This window comes from Moschus berezovskii, chromosome 25, assembly GCF_049115385.1.
Source record: "Moschus berezovskii isolate FMDL1 chromosome 25, NW_MosBer_1.0, whole genome shotgun sequence".
Taxonomy (NCBI): Eukaryota; Metazoa; Chordata; class Mammalia; order Artiodactyla; family Moschidae; genus Moschus; species Moschus berezovskii.
Window position 1 is genome coordinate 47,853,843 of NC_142484.1, and position 22,416 is coordinate 47,876,258.

Consider the following 22,416-nt stretch of genomic DNA (forward strand, 5'->3'; position numbering starts at 1 on the left):
ACAAATTAATGAATACATACATAAAGAAACAAAAAGATACTAAAACTCAGTATCACAAAGACAGACATTTTCCCTGGATTCATTTAAAACCTAAAGCCATTTCAACAAAATACAAACTGTTTCTCACGAAGAAATTATTCTAAAATTCAAACAGAAGAGTGCCAGAACAGTTGAAATGATTCTGAAGAAGCATAAGGTAGAGGAAATGTGGGATTGAAACAAGGTTGTTCAAACAGAGCAGTAAATAAGAGAGCCTGAAAATGGAACTTGTATATTACAGCAATGCATTACTATTCAGGTGGGTTATTTGATACATGGTGCAAAAAGCACCATTCCTATGAAAAACTAAAATTGTTCCTCATAACATAGATAAAAATGAATTTCAAGAGATTACAGCCATGAATTAAAAAATCAAATTTAAAAAACTGCTGGAAAAAAACGGCAGACCGTTTTTATGATTTTCAGAGGTAGGGAGGGATTTCTTGAAACACAAAAGGCAAAGAAAACGCAAAGTGAAAAGACAAGCTACAGAGCCGGATAAGATACCTGGGAGGCAAGTAACTGACAAAGAATTAAAACAAGAATAACAACCAAAGGCAAATAACCTGACAGAGCAGTGGACAAAAGGCAACAAATTGGCAAATCACAGAAGAGAAACCCCAAACAGAAGAAACATGAAAACACTGAAGAAACATGAAAACACTGAGGTGTAAGGGAAATAAACATCAAAATCAAGACAGGCTTGAGGTATTGTTTCAGAGGTTGACAAAAACCTAAAAGCCTGAGAACACCAAGACGGGGCGAAATGGGGAATTCCAACTCTATACTGCGAGTGTGAATTGAAATAAGCACTTGAGTTGCAGATGCCTGTATGTTAAAGTGCCACGACTACACTTTTGGGTATCCACCCCATGATCCTTGGTCATGTACAAGGAAGATAGATATCACAATAGTGAAACACTTGGAACCGCTATGTCCATCAGAAAAATAATGAGTCAATGAATTAAAGTATATTTGTACATTAAATCTCTCTACTGCAGTTAAAATGAACAAGTTAGTGGTACACATAGTGCCATGTATATTCTCAATAACTTAAATGTGGCATTTTAAAGTTTGGTGCTGAATGGTTTAAAACAAAGGGTATGTATGTGTGTGTATGTGTAAATAACAGTAACAGCAGCAACAATAAATGAAAAAATGAGTCTGAGAACTAACATTCGAGCACTTACTATACAGAAGGCACACTTCTAACTGCATGTAGATGCCTAAAGACGGTCCTAGGAGACAGATTCTACTACTATTTCTATCTAACACGATTTCTCTTTTATGACTATGAGATTCCATTATTCATTCTACAGATGAGGAATTGAAGTGGAAAGAGGTGAAACTGATCTAAAGCTATGCTACTGCTAAGTCACTTCAGTCGTGTCCGACTCTGTGTGACCCCATAGACGGCAGCCCATCAGGCTCCCCCGTCCCTGGGATTCTCCTTCAAGAACACTGGAGTGGGTTGCCATTTCCTTCTCCAATCCATGAAAGTGAAAAGAGAGAGTGAAGTCGCTCAGTCGTGTCCGACCCTTAGCGACCCCGCGGACTGCAGCCTACCAGGCTCCTCCATCCATGGGGTTCTCCAGGCAAGAGTTATTGGAGTGGCTTGCCATTGCCTTCTCCGGCTACCCAGAAGCTGGGCACAAAACGCGAGCGCGCAGCCGAGCGGGCGCAGCGCGCCTGCGCCGTACGTGCGCGCGCATGCTCCCCGCCCCCGCCCGCCCCCGCGCCCTGGCAGTGGCGAAAGCTCGCCGGCGCGTCTCGCTGGCTCCGTGTAGCCGAGGGACCCGCGGCCGCCCCCGGCCGGCAGCGCAGCCTCCCGGGAGTCCGGCCCCGAGGTGTGAGGTGAGCCCCGGGTCGTGGAGGCCCCTTCCCGTCCGGCGCAGCGGGAAAGGGAGTCGGGAGTGGGGACTGAGGAGGTGCCGCCCGCGGCTGCCCGCTCCTGGGTCTGACCCTGTGCCGAGGAGGCACCGGCAGGCGCGGCCCCTCGTCCTCAGGGAGCGTTATTCGCGCCGCCGCCGAAACCAAAGGCTTGGGCGGCGCGCTGTGGAGGGGTGTCTCGGGGCTTTCTCGGGGCGGGCGGCGGGCCGGCGCGGCGCGGGGAGCCCGAGTTTGGGGCTGGGCGCCGGGGCGGGCCGATGCCCGCGGACGGGATTGACCCTATGGGTCCCGAGCCCGCGCCGCGCAACCTGTGGGAGTGTGGCCCGCGCTCCCTCCGCGCCGCGCTCCCTGCGCCAGCCCTGCTGCGGCTCGGTCGGCGCCGCGGGGGCGTGTGGCGCTCCCGGGCCGCTGGGGGCTGTAGGGGGCGGCCGCGGCCGCTGGCGGGAGGACAGTGCGCCGAGGGCTGGGTGCGGGGGCGCGGGGGGCGTCGCAGCATGTGGACTGCCTCCTGTTTCTAGTCCTGAAAGTTGTCCCCTCTCCTCCCTCCCGTCAGTTTTGCAGAGTCTGCATGTTCCTCCTCGAGGCTTCCCCCTCTGCCCCCTTGGACGCTCCGTGTGTTTGCCCTGGGGTACGGTGGGGAGGTTCATCCATAGCCTCTGAAATAAGGTGCTGTTAAACATGTCAAGGCATTTTAGCATCTTCCTAGAGGCCTTTATCAGAGTTCGGTGCCTTCCTCAATAAGGGAAAAAGGGGGGTTTTTTCTTTCTTTCTTAAAAGAAGAAAAGCATATGCCACTACTTGAGGCAGAGGAGTCAACTTGGAGTTGCAGCATGTCTAGGAAGGAGGACAAAAGGTCTGGTTTTTGGCCCAGAAGAAAGGAAATTTTGAATTTTGGTTCCCTTCTGACTGTAGGCAGACAGAGCAGCAGAGCAGCTCAGCAGCTATAGAGGTGAATGACTGCTCTATAAGGTTGGTCAAACAGGATCTTATTTTATATAAGTAGTTTGGAGAGACCTGTAATGTGTATTTACGGGAATGGGGTTGCTTGGCAAAGCCAATATCGCAGGAGCAAGGAAACAGAGACTTGACAAGGGGGATGTTACCTCGCTCTTGAGCCTTCTTTTAGCCTTTAGTGGTGTGCTGACAGTCAAAGGGATAGAGAAATCCGTAGTTCTGTCAGGAAGAACCGTTTACTCCTCAAGATAACGCTTTCCATCCGTACTTTATTTTTTTATCCCCATCCATACTTTTCAGCAAATCAATGCCATCTTTTCCCTCCAGAAGAAGAAGGAAAAGAACAAAAAAGTGTGTGTTTGAAGTACCACACCCCAACATAGAGGTCATAAGATAGGAAAGTGATGTAAAAGCTTAAGTGGGCTGGCTTGCAAGGATAGAGCTGAAAATAAAAGATAATTGAGATGGAATTCTTCTTACAGTGTTGCTGTTTCTTTAGTGAGATAACAGGTTCTTCCTCTCCCGGACTCCCCCCAACTGCTTTGAAACTGTCAGGAAAGTAAGGTAGTTAGTAAAGCCTACCGTCCGTCCTACCTTCTCTTTCTTCCTCCTCCGTTATTTACTTATTTTTTTCTCATCCACTAATATTCCCTGCCTCTGCGTCTCTCCCGAATCTACGAGTGCCCTATTAATAGAAGAAGAAAGGCTTGTAGGTTCTTTCATCCCTTCTTCATCTTAGGTACTGTATTGCTCTGAGCTTTGTTTTGTGCTTTGAACATTGAGGTGGATTTTTGTGGAGAGAGCCCCAGCCGTGATTGAGAGATTTGAAGCAGGGAGCCTTGCGGGGAAGATAAACAGTCAAGTGCACGTTCTTTCTTTGTATAGCACAATGCTGGGAGAGCGTCCTCATTGGGCAGAGAGAGGCGCTTTTAAAATCCCTGTAAGTCCACTGTTGCCCACTTCACAGGCAAAGAATCTCTCTCTCCAACTTAAGTTTCGTACGTGTGAGTAAAACTATGAGATTTCATACCGAAAACTTACTCTGAGCGTGTTAGTTTGTTGACATTAGACATATATCAAGTTTGTATGTTTGTATTAGTAAAGTTGAATATCTTCATATGTTTGTTGGCCATTTGTATTTCTTTTGTAAATGTATGTCCTTTTCCCCTTTTTCTATTCAAGTAGCGTTCTTTATCTGCTTTTTAAGAAATTCATTTTATATATTACTTTTGCTGAGCACATAAGTATGTGCAAATATCCTGTACTGTGTTAAATTATTCTATTTTAGGGTAGCATTTCTCAAAATACGACTTACAGATCACTTGTAACAGTACCGAGATAATCGTTAGAGTTGCATGTGTATCCTTCATTTTCCAGAGGTTCGGATTTCTTAGACCTATGGGTTTTCTATGAATCTGCTGCACATGAAAATTAGGGAATCTCTGATTTGGAAGAAAGAAATATAGATTCCTATTTTTTTTCTTATCTCATGGCATTCTACTGTTTTTTCTTATTTATCTTAATAATCATAAACTACCGTCTTAATGTATTAAGGTTTTATCCTACCCCAGCCTAACAGTAATTTTACAAAAATGTTTTGATATATGGAAATTTGAATGTTAAAGTCCATAAAGGAAAGCACTTTTGTAAGTCTGTGAGAAGCATTGTTTGTAAATGAGGCAAAAGGAATCACTGAGAGAAAAACAAGTAAAACAGTATAGAGAAGCATAGGGGGTTTCTCATCTAGTTTAAAATCTCAATATTACTTTGTTTCTTCCTTATGTTTTGTGTGGTAATTTCTTGGAACCGTAAATTTGGAACCCATACTGCTTGAAAAATAGTCTAAATGAAATTTTTGAAATTTTCATTGTTATATACGTATTGGGTAATTTTTTTTAAGTTGGAAGCAGATGAACATGCTGCATAAGCAGCAAACTACAAACATGGAACTTCTATGGATGTTTTGATACTGTAGCCAAATAAAGCTTTCAGGGCTTATTTGACCCATTAATGATAGGCATAATTGTTACCGGACTGCATTATAATTAAGCTTAAATATACATGGGTGTTCATTGGAAGGACTGATGCTAAAACTGAAACTCCAATACTTTGGCCACCTCATGTGACGAGTTGACGCACTGGAAAAGACTCTGATGGTGGGAGGGATTGGGGGTGGGAGGAGAAGGGGACGACAGAGAATGAGATGGCTGGATGGCATCACCGACTCGATGGACATGAGTTTGAGTGAACTCCGGGAGTTGGACAGGGAGGCCTGGCGTGCTGTGATTCATGGGGTGCCGAAGAGTCGGACACGACTGAGCGACTGAACTGAACTGAACTGATACATGACTGTGTTTAACATCACATTTCCATAGCCAGACATCACATTTCTGGGCCCAGCTTGAAGGAGGAAAAAATACGGCAGGCCAATAAGCTTTAACAAATATTTCTGATTTAGAGATTTCAGTGTTAGAGAGATTAGACTTTTGGGGCAGAGGTCGCTTGTAACTTTGGTGTTCCTAATTCCTAAGGTTGTAGACTTTCCTTTTCCCTTCTTCTACTCAAGACCATATGCTTGAGGGAAAAATGGGAAGATTCAGCCATGGCTTTACTTTCTCCAAATAGTTTTTTTTGCCCCGTAATTAAAGCTTGGGATGCAGAGGTCCCTGTCATTGGTAGTGCACAAAGGACAGTTTGTTTCCCTGCTTTAGCCAAGCCAGTTCAAGTTTTCAAGGTCTAAGGTGTCACGGGCCCTAATATCTATTTGAGTTGTCTTGTTAACCTGGGTCTCTGAGAATTTCTGAACCTGACCTTCTCATGTTTTCCCAACCGAGGTTGTGTACTTCAAACAGAAATATTTGCCATCTGTGAAACGCGAATAAAGTAAAAGCAGACTTAACATCATTACAAAACCAAATGGAAGTATGATAGTTTTAGAATATGCTTTTTTCCTACCAGTCCTGCCTTCCACTCCACCTACCCTTCCAGCCCCCAAAGAGATGCATATTTTTGTCCCTAGAAAGAAAGTGAAAGTGAAAGTTGCATCCAACTCTCTGTGACCCCATGGACTGTAGCCTGCCCGGCTTCTGTGTCCATGGAATTCTCCAGGCAAGAATACTGGTGTGGGTTGCCATTTCCTCCTGCAGGGAATCTCCCCAACCCAGGGATCAAACGCATGTCTCCAGCATTGCAGGGGGATTCTTTACCGTCTGAGCCGCCAGGGAAGCCCCCAGCAAATGCAGTGTCAAATCAGACTGTAAAACTTGGTAGAAACTCTTAACTGGAAATCATTCATGTCCCACGCTGTAACTTTCTAGGGTTGACTCTTCTCTGCATCCCGACTCTCTGTAATGAATCATTTGTTGGTCAAACGTTTTCTCTATCTGTGTACTAAATTTTTCTACTATCTAAAAGGATGACGCATTCTTGGGAAAATGTCCTGATACTACTTTTAGAATCTCCTGTTTGCCAGTTCAGTATTTTTTGATAGAAGTCAGTCTTCGTATCTGCTGTAATTCAGTAATAAAACTACCTAAAATTTGATGTTGCTTTACCTTTTATAGAGTACATTATTTTATAATTCACTTATGTACCATTTTTGATAGGGAGGTGCAATTTTTAGAAAGGAAAATTTTGAGCTCAGAGAAGTGATTCACACAGTTGGGAAGAGACTTGAATCCATATCTTTTATTTCTTTATATTTTACACCTTTCAGAGATACCATCTGCTGAATCATTTAATGATTAAAACATTTGTAAAGCTGCACTCAATATACTAGCAAATTTGGAAAACTCAGCAGTGGCCACAGGACTGGAAAAGGTCAGTCTTCATTCCAATCCCAAAGAAAGGCAATGCCAAAGAATGCTCAAACTACTGCACAATTGCACTCATCTCACACGCTAGTAAAGTCATGCTCAAAATTCTCCAAGCCAGGCTTCAGCAATATGTGAACCATGAACTTCGAGATGTTCAAGTGGGTTTTAGAAAAGGCAGAGGCAGCAGAGAACAAATTGCCGACATCCGCTGGATCGTGGAGAAAGCAAGAGAGTTTCAGGAAAACATCTATTTCTGCTTCATTGACTATGCCAAAGCCTTTGACTGTGTGGATCACAATAAACTGTGGAAAATTCTGAAAGAGATGGGAATCCCAGACCACCTGACCTGCCTCTTGAGAAACCTATATGCAGGTCAGGAAGCAACAGTTAGAACTGGACATGGAACAACAGACTGGTTCCAAATAGGGAAAGGAGTACGTCAAGGTTGTATATTGTCACCCTGCTTATTTAACTTCTGTGCAGAGTACATCGTGAGAAATGCCGGGCTGGAGAAGCACAAGAACTAAAGAGCCTCTTGATGAAAGTGAAAGACGAGAGTGAAAAAGTTGGCTTGAAGCTCAGCATTCAGAAAACTAAGATCATGGCATCCGGTCCCATCGCTTCATGGGAAAAAGGTAGAGAAACAGTGGAAAAAGTGGCTGACTTTATTTTTCTGGGCTGCGAAATCACTGCAGATGGTGATTGCAGCCATGAAATTAAAGGACATGTACTCCTTGGAAGGAAAGTTATGACCAACCTAGACAGCATATTAAAAAGCAGAGACATTACTTTGCCAACAAAGGTCCATCTAGTCAAGGCTGTGGCTTTTCCAGTGGTCATGTATGGATGTGAGAGTTGGACCGTGAAGAAAGCTGAGCGCAGAAGAATTGATGCTTTTGACCTGTGGTGTTGGAGAAGACTCTTGAGAGTCCCTTGGACTGCAAGGAGATCCAACCAGTCTATCCTAAAGGAGATCAGTCCTCGGTGTTCATTGGAAGGACTGATGTTGAAGCTGAAACTCCAATACTTTGGCCACCTGATGCGAAGAGCTGATTCATTGGAAAAGACCCTGATGCTGGAAAGATTGAGGGCAGGAGGCGAAGGGGGCGAGAGAGGATGAAATGGTTGGATGACATCCTCGACTCGATGGACATGGATTTGGGTGGACTCCTGGAGTTGGTGATGGACAGGGAGGCCTGGCGCGCTGCGGTTCATGGGGTCGCACAGAGTCGGAATGACTGAGCGATTGAACTGAACTGATGTGTCTCTTAATTTATAGTTTCTCCTTCTGTTTCCCTTCTTCCTTTTTGCTTGTAACACACTTGCCCTACAGATTTTCTCTGACTTTATTTTGCTGTTTGCATCCCTCTGGTGTTTTTGACCATGTTCCTCTGTCTGTCTTTGTTTTGAAAGAATCCTTCCAAGGCACTGTAATATCTGCTTTTTACCCTATAATTTTATTAGGGGTTTGTAAAATGGTGATATTCAATCATTCTTCATTTCTCAGCTAGAATACTTTAAACAAAAACTTTCTCATGTTGATTTTGGACTGTTGAGTTACTCTTATGTTCAGTTTATCTGAAAAAGACAGTAAATATGCAACTGTTCTCCTTTGTCAGGTTTTAGAATAATAAATTGATTCCCAAGAATCTTTCAAAAGTGACTAATGAGATCTTTGTCCTTTCAAATATCATTGTTCTCCTTTCAAGTATCATTATGAACTCAGGGATTTTTCCCATATTTTATGTGTTCCAGTCCATTGCACTTGTTATTTTGTTGTGGCTGAGTCTGTTCTATTTTTGGTAGTGAGCAACTCTTCAAGATAGCTCCTAAGTGTTTTTGATACTACCCTAGTGGTTTCTGATAGCTTCCTTGCTGTCTGGTATGATCCAACCTTATTTCATAAAATTCTGCCTCAGAACTTGAATTATCACTTTCTTTAGGGAGTGCTGGTTCCTTTTAGTTGGAGAGAATTTTCACGGATTTTTACAGACTGCTATCTGGGTGCTACGTTTATTGATACTAGGTTAGTAATTTATAGGTCTCTTTAAAGATGGAGCTGCTGCTGCTGCTGCTGCGTCACTTCAGTCGTGTCCGACTCTCTGTGACCCCATAGACAGAAGCCCACCAGGCTCCCCCGTCCCTGGGATTCTCCAGGCAAGAATACTGGAGTGGGTTGCCATTTCCTTCTCCAGTGTGTGAAAGCGAAAAGCGAAAGCGAAGTCGCTCAGTCGTGTCCGACCCTTAGCGACCCCACGGACTGCAGCCTACCAGGCTCCTCTGTCCATGGGATTTTCTAGGCAAGAGTACTGGAGTGGCTTGCCATTGCCTTCTCCGGAGCTAGGAAATACTTTTTTAAAAAAAGATAGTTCAGCATGAGTTTATACTGATAACTTGTTTTTATTTAATATTTTTAGAATTTTTGTTTCTTCTCATGCTATACAGACGTTACTTAATTTCAGAATCATATCAGTATCGTTACTGAAAGCCCTGTAAGGTTTCTTTGTATTTCTTATGTCCTTAGGATGTATTTCACCAAGGATGTGCAGTCAGATTACTGTGTTTTAGAGTTAAGTACTCCTCTGTTTGGTTTAACTCAGTACAGTTTAGGTTTGTTTTTCATTTTGATTTTGAGGGACAACTTAAAATTTTTTTGGTTTAGATTTATTTTATAATCATGTTTAAAAACTTGATATATACGACAAGGTACGTTCAGAGGAGTCTAGTTTCTGGACTGTGTTTGTGCTTAGTCACTCATCGTGTCTGACTCTTTGAGACCCAATGGACTGTAGCCTGTTTGGCTCCTCTGTCCACGGGGATTCTCCAGGCAAGAATACTGGAATGGGTAGTCATGCCCTCCTTCAGGGGATTTTCCCATCCCAGGGATCGAACTCAGGTCTCCCGAATTTCAGGCAATTTTTTTACCGTCTGAGCCACCAGGGAAGCCCACGAATACTGGAATGGATAGCCTATCCTTTCTCCAAGGGATCTTCCCGACCCAGGAACTGAACCGGAGTCTGCAGGTGGATTCTTTACCAGCGGAATCGTAACCTTCTTTCCTTCCCTTGGCGGTAGTTGTTTTTTTTTAAAAGCTTTTTGTTTATCTTTCCATTATAAATTACAGTAGTAATAGAAAATGTCTGTATAATATCTGTGTATAGCTATATATTCTTCCACGCTCTTTTGATATAGTGTCTTACTGTTTGTTTTCTCTACCTTGTTTTATTACTTAACAATATGTCCTGGCTATTTCATAGTAGCACTTATAGATAATGTTCCTCAGAGTTTTGTTTTTTTTTTTTAATTGTGGCCAAATATACCTGTTGCACTAGTGGTAAAGAGACCGCCTGCCAATGCAAGAGGTGTGGGTTCGATCCTAGGGTCGGGGATATCCCCTGGAAGAGGACATGGCTTCCAATCAAGTATTCTTGCCTGGAGAATCCAATGGACAGAGGAGTGCGACAGGCTACAATACTTAGTGTTGCAAAGAGTTGAAGATGACCGAAGTGACTTAGCATGCATGCACGCAAAATAGATATAACATAAAATTTACCATTTGAACCTTTTCTTGTTTGTTTTTTGGCATACCATGCAGCTTGTAGGATCTTAATTCCTCAACCAGGGATTGAACCCAGTTCCCGGCACTGAAAGTTCGGAGTCCTAACCATGAGACCACCAAGGAATTTCCCCATTCCAATCATTTTTAAGTGTGCAGTTCAGTGGCATTCAGTACAGTCACCTTGGTATGTCCTTATCACTGTCCTTCTTCAGCACGTTTTCAGCTTCTGAAACTGAAACACTATACCTGTTAAACAGTAATTCCCTGTTCTCCCTTCCCCTCAACCTTTGGCAACCACCGTTCTCCTTTTTTTCTTTCTCTCTGAATTTGACGACTCCAGTACCTCATTTAAGTGAAATCATAGAATATTTGTCCTTTTGTGATTGGCTTCTTTCACTTAGCACAATGTCTTCCCGATTCATCCATGTTGTAACGAGTGTCAGAATTTCCTTCCTTTTTAAGGCTGAATAATATTTCATTGTATATTTATGCCCAACGTTTAGTTTAATCATTCATTCATCAGACTCTTGAGTTCCTTCCACCTTTTGGCTATTATGACTATAGCTGCTATGAGTACGGATGTATAAATATTTGTTCCAGTCTTTGCTTTAAGTTTTTCTGGGGTATTCCCAGAAGTGAAATTTCAGGATAGCATGATAATCCTGTTTAGTTTTTTGAGGAACCGCTGAACTGTTTTGTATAGCAGCTGCTCCATCTTACATTTCTGCTAGCGATGCACAAGGGTTCCAGTATCTCTCCATCCTCACCAACACTAGTTATTTTCTGGGTTTTTGTTTTGGAGTGATAGCCGCTGTATTGGGTACGAACTTGTCCTCATTTTTTAGTTCAGGTCCTGCTGAAGGACATTTACTTTTGAAAGCTGAACTTGCTGTTGAGGTCCTTATTCATCTTTGGAGGGCCCGCAGCTAACATAGTACCTCACACGTAGTAACTGCTAAGTAAATGTCTGAGTGAGTTAACGCACTTCATCAACTGTGGATTCCGGAAGAGGTGGTAGTCATTTGTGGTTGTGTTGTAGAGGTGTCCCTCAGCACATGATCTCCTGGAACTGTCAATAGTTGTGGGTTTGTTGGGGTTGGTAATGGTAGTCCTGACAGGAGTAGCAAAGATACCACTGTCCTGTGAACACCAGTGTTTGCCTTTGCCCTTTTTTTTTGGAGCGGGGAAAGGTCAAAGCGACCTGAAGCTTTCAACATTATGTATTTACCCTTGTAAGTAGGATAGCAAAGTAAAGGAATAAAACAAACCAGCTTTCTTATCTCTAGACCTCTCATTCTCTTTGTGCCTAAATAATCTCATCTCCATCTTTGCCTGTCAAATTCTTTTTTTTTGCCTGTCAAATTCTAATGGTTGTACTTGATGTACCCGTCCAGGCTTCTCTGTCCATGGGATTTCCCAGGCAAGAATACTGGAGTGGGTTTGCCATTTCCTCCTCTAGGGAATCTCCCCGACCCTGGGATTGAACCAGCGTCTCCTGCTTAGCAGGTGGATAGTTTGCTACTAAGCCACCAGGGAAGCCAAATTTGATATATTAATTAACAGGAAAAAAATAGGAATAGATAATAAAACAATGTATGTGGTATCATCCTGTTTTTGTTGAAGAAAAGAAGTGTATTCATGTTCATGTAGAGTAAGTGATCTTGAAAGATTTTTGTCAAGACCAGCAGTGATTGTTCTTGAATTAACACGATTTATTTCTGTGTTCTGTGTTTTTCATTTAATGTCTGTGTTTTCTGATTTTTTTGCAAGAAACACATTGTGTTTTTAAAATAGTAAAATTAGTACGGAAACTTTATTTTTAAAAATCCCAGCTGTCCTTTTTTGTGTAGCTCCCAGTTGCAGTGTCTCAGACTTAGTATTTATTAAATATGTTTTTATCCGAATGACTGAAACTTCAGGAAGAACTTGGTGAATGCCATAAATAGGCATATAGTGCTGAGAGGATTCAAAAGAGAAAGGATCATGTGTGGAAAGGATCTGTTGCAGATTATGTTTGAACTGACCTTGAAAGGTAGGGTTTTGTTGTGTTTTGTTTTGTTTTAAGAGGATACTATAATTTAATACCCCTTTGTACCAGTGATTAACATTCTGTGGATAGGCATTTGCGGAAACGAAATTTCTTTGATTGTGTTTATTCTTTAAATTCATGGCTTATATTTTTAGGATACATGCATTATCAGGCAGACTGACTTATTGAAATCTTCTCTTTAGGTTAGTATTAATAAGGTGGTTTTCCCTGAGCAAACAACAGCCAAACAGAAGTGGATTGAAGAGCCTATCGTGTGACAGGGAAATCAGCCAGGAACTAGGAAACTTCTAAATTGAAAAACGTGAAAAATACACACGTAGTGGAGAATTAATTGGATTTAGTTATTTCTGACTTTAGGAAAAAAATAAAGTTTTAACAGTTTAATTGATTCTCTTGCATTTTAGATCACTGCACCGGGGGCAGATTCATGTCAATGTTATGGCAAGACCAATAAAATAATGTAAAGTAATTAGCCTCCAATTGAAAGAAATAAAAGAAAAAAAAAGAATGCCTTAAAATGCTTATTTTAAATTAAAGTATTAATTCTGATGAATTTGGTTTGTAAAGTTTTATCTTTTGAGACACTATAATTCATAACCATTCATGAATCAAAAAGTTGTACTTCCTGAAGAAAAGTCAAATTGTATGGGCTGCTTCAGGAGCTCCCCTTTGACCTGAGATAAATATACTCCTGTGATAAAGTCATATTTCTGCAAACTAGCTCACTGAACTCATATTGGGAAATATTTAATATGCTGTCATAAGACATTAACAAAATAAATTTATAAAAGAAAAGCAAATCTATGGGACTAAAGGTATTTTACAAACGTGGAATTTTTATATATCTATATTCTACCTGTTCCTTCTTGACCCGCACACAGGTTTCTCAGGAGACAGGTAAGGTGGTTTGATATTCGCATCCCTTTTTTATTTTTTTTATTGGAGGCTAATTACTTTACAATATTATATTGGTTGGTTTTGCCATACATTGACATGAATCCGCCCCGGGTGTACATGTGTTCCCTTTCTTGAACCCACCTCCCTCCTCCCCATGTCCTCCCTCTGGGTCATCCCCGTGCACCAGCCCCGAGCATCCTGTATCATGCGTCGAACCTGGATTGGTGATTCGTTTCACATATGATAATATACATGTTTCAATGCCATTCTCCTGAATCATCCCACCCTCACCCTCTCCCACAGAGTCCCAAAGACTGTTCTATACACCTGTGTCTCATTTGCTGTCTCGTACTCAGGGTTAAGGTGGTTGTTGTTGTTCAGTCGCTCAGTCGTGTCCGACTCCCTGCGACCCCATGAATCACAGCACGCCAGGCCTCCCTGCCCATCACCAACTCCCGGAGTACACTCAAACTCATGTCCACAGAGTCGGTGATGCCATCCAGCCATCTCATTCTCTGTCGTCCCCTTCTCCTCCTGCCCCCAACCTTTCCCAGCATCAGAGTCTTTTGCAGTGAGTCAACTCGTCGCATGAGGTGGCCAAAGTATTGCAGTTTCAGCTTTAGCATCAGTCCCTCCAATGAACATCCAGGATTGATCTCCTTTAGAATGGACTGGTTGGATCTCCTTGCAGTATAAGGGACTCTCAAGAGTCTTCTCCAACACCACAGTTCAAAAGCATCGATTCTTCGGCGATCAGCCTTCCTCACAGTCCAACTCTCACATCCATACATGACCAGGGGAAAAACCATTGCCTTGACTAGATGGACCTTGGTTGGCAAAGTAACGTCTCTGCTTTTTAATATACTCTCAAGGTTACCATCTTTCTAAATTCCATATATATGCATTAGTGTACTGTATTGGTGTTTTTCTTTTTGGCTTAATTCACTCTGTATAATAGGCTCCAGTTTCATCCACCTCATTAGAACTGATTCAAATGTATTCTTTTTAATGGCTGAGTGATACTCCATTGTGTATATGTACCAAAGCTTTCTTATCCATTCGTCTGCAGATGGACATCTAGGTTGCTTCCATGTCCTGGCTATTATAAACAGTGCTGCAATTAACATTGGAGTACATGTGTCTCTTTCAATTTTGGTTTCCTCGGCGTGTATGCCCAGGAGTGCGATTGCTGGATCATATGGCAGTTCTGTTTCCAGTTTTTTAAGCAATCTCCACACTGTTCTCCATAGTGGCTGTACTAGCTTGCATTCCCACCAACAGTGTAAGAGGGTTCCCTTTTCTCCACACCCTCTCCAGCATTTGTTGCATGTAGACTTTTGGATAGCAGCCATTCTGAGTGGTGTGGAATGGTATCTCATTGTGGTTTTGATTTGCATTTCTCTGATTATGAGGGATGTTGAGCATTTTTTCATGTGTTTGTTAGCCATCTTTATGTCTTCTTTGGAGAAATGTCTGTTTAGTTCTTCGGTCCATTTTTAGATTGGATCGTTTATTTTTCTGGAATTGAGCTTCAGGAGCTGGTTGTATATTTTGGAGATTAATTCTTTGTCAGTTGTTTCATTTGCTATTATTTTCTCCCATTCTGAAGACTGTCTTTTCACCTCGCTTATAGTTTCCTTTGCTGTGCAGAAGCTTGATATTTGCATCTCTTTAAGAATTTTCTGCAGCTTGTTGTAATCCCCACAGTCAAGTCAAAGGGTTTCATATAGTCCATGAAACAGAAGTAGATGTTTTTTTTGGAATTCCCTTGCTTTCTCTATGATTTAATTTATGTTGGCAATTTGACCTCTGGTTTCTCTGCCTTTTCTAAGCCCAGCTTGTACATCTGGAAGCTCTCAGTTCACATACTGCTGAAGCCTAGCTTGAAGGATTTTGAGCATCATCTTACTAGCATGTGAAATGAGCACAGTTGTCTGTTACTTAGAATATTCTTTGGCATTGCTCTTCTTTGGGATTAGAATGAAAACCAGTCTTTGCCAGTCTTGTGGCCACTGCTGAGTTTTCAAATTTGCTGGCATATTGAGTGTAGCACTTTAATTAACAGCATCATCTTTTAGGATTTTAAATAGCTCAGTTAAAATTCCATAACCTCCACTAGCTTTGTTTGCAGTAATGCTTCCTGAGGCCCACTTGACTTCATATTCCAAGATGTCTGGCTCTAGGTGACCACACCATTGTGGTTATCTAAGTCGTTAAGATCTTTTTGGTATAGTTCTTCTGTGTATTCTTGTATACCTTTTCTTAATCTTTTCTTAAAAATTTATGAAGTATCCGACTCTGGGCAGGACAATATTCAGTGCCTCACATAGTTCTTACATCTCTGTGGGGTAGATGTAAACATTCCAGCTTTATTGGTAGAAACCCAAGGCAGTAAAAATTTAAGTAACAAGTCTCCAATCCCATAGCAAATAAATTTTACCTGATATATGTTTGATTTCAAAGCTCTAGCTCTTTCCACTATAATGTGTGATCTCTGTCTTTTAACTGTTTCATTTTTCTTGAAAGGAGCCCTGTATCCAGATGGAACATCTGGAAAGAACGAGGATGATGACATGGTTCCTCCTGGCAAAAACTATACCTACGTCTGGCCAGTGAGAGAAGAATATGCTCCTGCCCCAGCAGATGCAAACTGCCTGACTTGGGTGTACCATTCACATATTGATGCCCCTAAGGACATCTGTTCTGGGCTAATCGGCCCACTGCTGGTGTGCAAAGAAGGTAAGATGTGTCTTCTCCCCCTCTGTGCCTAGAAACCTCTTCCCAAGTGTGCTGAAGAGTGTATATAGTCTTCAGGTCTTGTCTTGCCCACCCCCAAAGAAAGGCAATGCCAAAGAATGCTCAAACTACTGCACAATTGCACTCATTTCATACGCGAGTAAAGTCAAGCTGAAAATTCTCCAAGCCAGGCTTCAGCAGTACGTGAACTGTGAACTTCCAGATGTTCAAGCAGGTTTTAGAAAAGGCAGAGGAACCAGAGATCAAATTGCCAACATCCGTTGGATCATGGAAAAAGCAAGAGAGTTCCATAAAAACATCTATTTCTCTTTTATTGACTATTCCAAAGCCTTTGACTGTGTGGATCACAATAAACTGTGGAAAATTCTGAAAGAGATGGGAATCCCAGACCACCTGACCTGCCTCTTGAGAAACCTGTATGCAGGTCAGGAAACAACAGTTAGAACTGGACATGGAACAACAGACTGGTTCCAAATAGGAAAAGGAGTACATCAAGGTTGTATATTGTCACCCTGCTTATTTAACCTATATGCACAGTACATCATGAGGAATGCTGGGCTGGATGAAGCACAAGCTGGAATCAAGATTGCTGGGAGAAATATCTATATTTCTCAGATATGCAGATGACACCACCCTTATGGCACAAAGCGAAGAGGAACTCAAAAGCCTCTTGATAAAAGTGAAAGAGGAGAGTGCAAAAGTTGGCTTGAAGCTCAACATTCAGAAAACAAAGATCATGGCATCTGGTCCCATCCCTTCATGGGAAATAGATGGGGTAACAGTGGAAACAGTGTCAGACTTTACTTTTTGGGGCTCCAGAATCACTGCGGATGCTGATTGCAGCCATGAAATTAAAAGACGCTTACTCCTTGGAAGAAAAGTTATGACCAACCTAGATAGCATATTAAAAAGCAGAGATGTTACTTTGCCAACAAAGGTCCGTATAGTCAAGGCTATGGTTTTTCCCATGGTCATGTATGAATGTGAGAGTTGGACTATGAAGAAAGCTGATCGCCGAAGAATTGATGCTTTTGAACTGTGCTGCTGCAGAAGACTCTTGAGAGTCCCTTGGACTGCAAGGAGATCCAACCAGTCCATTCTGAAGGAGATCAATCCTGGGTGTTCATTGGAAGGACTGATGCTAAGGCTGAAACTCCAATACTTTGGCCACCTCATGCGATGAGTTGACTCACTGGGAAAGACTGATGCTGGGAGGGATTGCGGGCAGGAGGAGAAGGGGACGACAGAGAATGAGATGGCTGGATGGCATCACCGACTTAATGGACATGAGTTTGAGTGAACTCTGGGAGTTGGTGATGGACAGGGAGGCCTGGTGTGATGTGATTCAGGGGGTCGCAAAGAGTCAGACACGACTGAGCGACTGAAGTGAACTGAACTGAAAAGAAAGAGAAAGAACTCAAAATCAGAAAGGAAAGATGAGAAACACAAAGGATCATAAGAGATTACTATGAACAAATATATACCAACATGTTGGATAACCTATTGGAAATGCATAAGTTCCTGGAAACATACAGACTACCAAGACTAAATCATGATGGAATAGACTCTGAACAGACTGATTAATAGCAAGTAGTAATCGGTAATCAAAAAACTTCCAACTAAGAAAAGTCCAGGAACAGATGACTTCTTTGGTTAATTCCATCAAACATTCAAAGAAGAATTAATACCAATTCTTAAAATCTTCCAGAAAACAGAAGAGGGAGAAACTTTTCCAAACATGTTTTATGAAGCCAGCATTGTGTTGATACCAAAACCAGACAAGGATGCCACACAAAAAAAGAAAAAATACAGGCTAATATTCCTGGTGAACACAGATGTAAAAATCCTCGACAAAATATCAGCAAGCCAGATTCAGCAATACATTAAAAGTTTCACAACCATGATTAAGTGGGATATATTCCAAGTATGAAAGGATGGTTCAGCTTCCACAAATCCATTAAAGTTGTGTGCCACAATAATAAAATTAAGCATAAAAATATATGATTATCACAATAGACATAGAAAAAGCATCTGACAAAATTCAACATCCATTTAGGATAAAAACCCTTAATGGAGTATAAATGGAACACACCTCAACATAATAAAGACCATATATGACAAGCCCACAGTTAAGGTTATACTCAGCGGCAAAAGCTGAAAGCTAATCCTCTAAGATCAGGAACAAGAGAAGGATGCACACTGTTGCCACTTTTATTCAACATGGTATTGGAAGTCCTAGCCAGAGCAATTAGGCAAGGAAAAGAAATAAAAATCATCCAAATCTGAAACAAAGAAGTAACTGTTTCTATTTGCAGATGACATGATATTGCATATAGAAAAGCTAAAGACTCCAGTAAATTTGAGGGATATACAATCAACACACAAAAAGCTGTTGCATTTCTGTACATTAATAATGAATTATCTGAAAGAAAAGTCAAGAAAGCCATCTCATTTACAATTTCATCAAAAGGAATAAAATATCTAGGAATAAATTTAACCAAAGAGGTGAAAACCCCATATATTGAAAACTATGATATTAATTTAAAAATTTAAGAAGACAAAAATGAATGGAAAGATATTTTGTACCCATGGGATTAGATGAATTAATATTGTTAAAATATTCAAGGCAATCTATAGACACAGTGCAATCCCTATTTCAATCTCAATGGTATACCATTTTTACAGAAATAGAAAAAACAATCTCAAATTTGTATGGAATCACAAAAGAACCTGAATAGCTAAAGCAATCTTGAAAAAGAACAAAGCTAGCGGCATCGTGTTCCTTGATTTTATTACAAAACTATACGAATTCAGGCTTCCCTGGTGGCTCAGACGGTAAAGCATCTGCCTGCAGTGCGGGAGACCCGGGTTCGATCCCTGGGTTGGGAAGATCCCCTGGAGAAGGAGATGGCAACCCACTCCAGTACTCTTGCCTGGAAAATTCCATGGACTGAGGAGCCTGGGAGGCTACAGTCCATGGGGTCGCAAAGAGTCGGACACGACTGAGCGACTTCACTTCATACTAATTCAAGCAGGACCATACTGGCATGAAAACAGACACAGAGATCAATGAACAGAATAGACAGCCATGAAATAAGCCCGTGCAGGAATATATATTTCCTTGGAAGGAAAGTTATGACCAGCCTAGATAGCATATTAAAAAGCAGAGACATTACTTTGCCAACAAAGTTCCATTAGTCAAAGCTATAGTTTTTCCACTAGTCATCTATGGATGTGAGAGTTAGACCATAAAGAAAGCTGACCACCAAAGAATTGATGCTTTTGAACTGTGGTTGGTGTTGGAGAAGACCCTTGAGAGTCCCTTGGACAGCAAGGAGATCCAACCAATCCATCCTAAAGGAAATCAGTCGTGAATATTTATTGGAAGGTCTGACGCTGAAGCTGAAACTCCAATACTCTGGCCACGTGATGCGAAGAAAAGCCCCTGATGCTGGGAAAGATTGAGGGCGGGAGGAGAAGGGGACGACAGAGGATGAGATGGTTAATGGCATCACCGACTGGACGGACATGAGTTTGAGCAAGCTCCGGGAGTTGGTGTTGGACAGGGAAGCCTGGCGAGCTGCAGTCCGTGGGTTCACAAAGAATCGGGCACAACTGAGTGACTGAACTGAACTGCCTCATTCCTCCCTTCTAATCATTTCTTTTCCTTCTTGCTGCATGCTTTTGTCACTTAAGTAGCTACCGTATGTCAGCTTTCCCAACGTGAGGTAAGACAGGGTTTCTAGTTACACAGAACAGATCTGGTGGGGAAGGTACATATACAAATAGAGATGAAAGTAGGAGGTAGCCAAGCTGTCCTGGAATTATAAACAGCGCTTTGGTTTACTCCTGATCTCACTGTGTTCCCAGAGCAGCTCAAGGCTGTGTGCCTACTGCTGATCACTTTTATTGAGTGCTTTTCTCTTGAAAAGACTAATGCTTTTCATTCCTTTGGGGATTGCATTTTATCAAAGAAGCCACATTTTTTTCTGCACAAAAATATTACAACCCAGTGATTTTTGCTAGTTTTTCAGCTGTGCTAGAGTATGTATTACCTTTGTTTCTGGTTCTGCTGGGCTCTGCAGGGGAGTGTCTTTCACCGGTGTTTCTGTTTTTCAGCGCTCAATGGATACCTCTTTGGGAACTTCCCTGAACCTGATACGTGCGTTGGTGAATCAGTGTCCTGGCACCTATTTGGGATGGGGAATGAGATAGACATCCATTCCATCTATTTTTATGGTAACACCTTCATCAGCAGAGGGCATCGGACTGATGTCGTCAACCTGTTCCCAGCCACCTTCCTGACAATAGAAATGATAGTTGAGTATCCTGGAAAGTGGATGATAACCTGCCAAGTCAGTGATCACCTCCAAGGTAAAAAGGATGGAGGCCAGTGTGGAAATGCTTACAGTTGGTACAATTAAACCACACAGTCAATGGTGTTCATTCAGTGCATGCTATTGGATGGATTCTTGTCTGTGTTATATTTATTCCAATTAAATATTCAACATAGGAAAATGTATAATGCCTATTTGGCATCTTATTGACATATATTTATTAATTAATTACCTCCTTATGAACCAGGTAAGAGGTGATTGAAAAAATTGATAAGACCTTCCTGGAACCTGGAATCTAGTAGTTAAATATAGTTACACATTTACAAAAGAATAAAATGTGAGGCAGAATGATAAATGCTCTTTGAGCTTTGTGACTTAACTGGAACAGTCAGAGAGACTACCTAAGGAGGGGGTCCCTAATCTGAGCCTATAAATATGGGTAGGAATTTGATAGATGAGGAATAAGAAAAAGGCTTTCCGAGTAGGGGAAGCAGCATGAACTGGGAAAAACACATGGGCAGTTCTAAATAGAATAAAATTTACAATCAGAAATGGGAATTTCTAGATAATCTGGACCAACCAGAAAGGGATTTCTAGATAATCTGGGCTACTCCCCTATCCAATTCTTGAATTCCCTTTTGGACATCTCTTAAAAAAATTTTTTTTAAATTTTATATTGGAGTATAGTTGATTTATGTATGATGTGTTAGTTTCAGGTGTACAGAAAAATGAGTTAAACATAGTCAAACATCTATTCTTTTTCAGATTCTTTTCCCATGTAAGTTTCCCATATTACAGAATACTGAATATAGTTACTTATGCTCTACAGTTGGTCCTTGTTGATGATCTATTTTATATGGAGTCGTGTGTATAGCCCTAGCCTAGTAATTGTAGCAGCCCATTTCATCTCTGGGCTGCTCTGTGAGAGTTCTTCTTAATATTGAGAAGCAATCCAATGACAGGTGCAAAATCCTTTGAAAGGTGAATGATAAGCATTTGTTGACTTAAATACCTGTTGAATGATTCAGTCCAGGTTCCTTGGGACCACATGGAATAAGTCTACTTAGCTGGACCTTAGGCTCATGTCAGAGGAGTGACGAAGCAGAAGTTTTAGAGAGGCAGTTTGGGCCTCAGGGGAGCAGTTTTGAATGGCAAGGCTAAGGAACGTCTGGAAGGTAATGCATGCATGCATGCTGAGTCCCTTCAGTTCTGTCGACTCTTGGCGACCCTACAGACTGCAGTCCATCAGGTGCCTCTGTGGGATTCTCCAGGCAAGAATACTGGAGTGGGTTGCCACGCCCTCCTCCAGGGGATCTTCCCAACCCAGGGACTGAACTCACGTATATTACTTCTCCTGCATTGGCAGGTGGTTTCTTGACCTGGGAAGCCCCTGGAAGGTAATAGTGAGCCCTTTTAGTTCATTAGACACAGTGATTTAGGAAGATTTAGGAAGCTAAATATGTCTTCGTGCAGAGAAGATTCAATGAAGAGATTCTGGCTACTGGATGCCAGTTAAGAAATATTGGCAACATTACAGATATGACATATTACAGGTTTGGCCTAGGAAGAGAAAAAGAAAAATGTTATCTGTTGGATAAACATGGAGTAAATAATGTATGATTCAATTTGGATCATAACTACACACAGTCACTACAAGGACAGCTATGCAGCACTTCAGGGCTGCTTTCATAACACGTTTTTATCCCCCTCAAACTTAAAGCAAACTTCAAACTTGTCCACTAGGTTATTCCAGTTAAATTCAATCGGCAAATGTTGAGTTGCTCAGTTAATACGTATCAGACACTCTCCTGAGAAGACAAAGGTGAACATGACAGCTACCATTCTCCACCCCCACTCCAGACTTTATTGAGGTATAATTGACAAATAGGAATTGCATATGAATTCCTTGATATTTTGATATAAGGTGTAAACTCTTTAAACTACACACAAGCTAATTAATATATCAACCACCTCACATAGTTAAACTTTGTGATGTTGGTGATGGTGAGAGCACTTGAGATCTCAAAGAATACAAAGTTTCAGTTATGCAAGACAAATGGGTCCTTGAGATCTAATGGTGACTACTATCAACAATACTGTGTTGTATACTTGTGATTC

General features: G+C 41.6%; 1 protein-coding gene, 1 long non-coding RNA gene and 1 pseudogene across 9 annotated transcripts in view; 1 reads left to right on the forward strand and 2 right to left on the reverse strand.

Annotated features, from left to right (window-relative positions):
- The window catches only part of LOC129557789 (liprin-alpha-1-like), a 263,237-nt gene that overhangs the window by 112,047 nt on the left and 128,774 nt on the right, over nt 1-22,416 (reverse strand). The window lies entirely within an intron of this gene.
- LOC129557793 (ferroxidase HEPHL1-like) overlaps nt 1-22,416 on the forward strand; it is a 178,635-nt pseudogene that overhangs the window by 61,378 nt on the left and 94,841 nt on the right. The window contains exons 6-7 of the transcript XR_016036423.1: nt 15,731-15,943; nt 20,081-20,335. The product of XR_016036423.1 is annotated as a ferroxidase HEPHL1-like (transcript). The remainder of the gene's footprint in view (nt 1-15,730; nt 15,944-20,080; nt 20,336-22,416) is intronic.
- The window catches only part of LOC148773921 (uncharacterized), a 100,033-nt gene that overhangs the window by 33,322 nt on the left and 44,295 nt on the right, over nt 1-22,416 (reverse strand). The gene's annotated exons all lie outside the window — the stretch shown is intronic.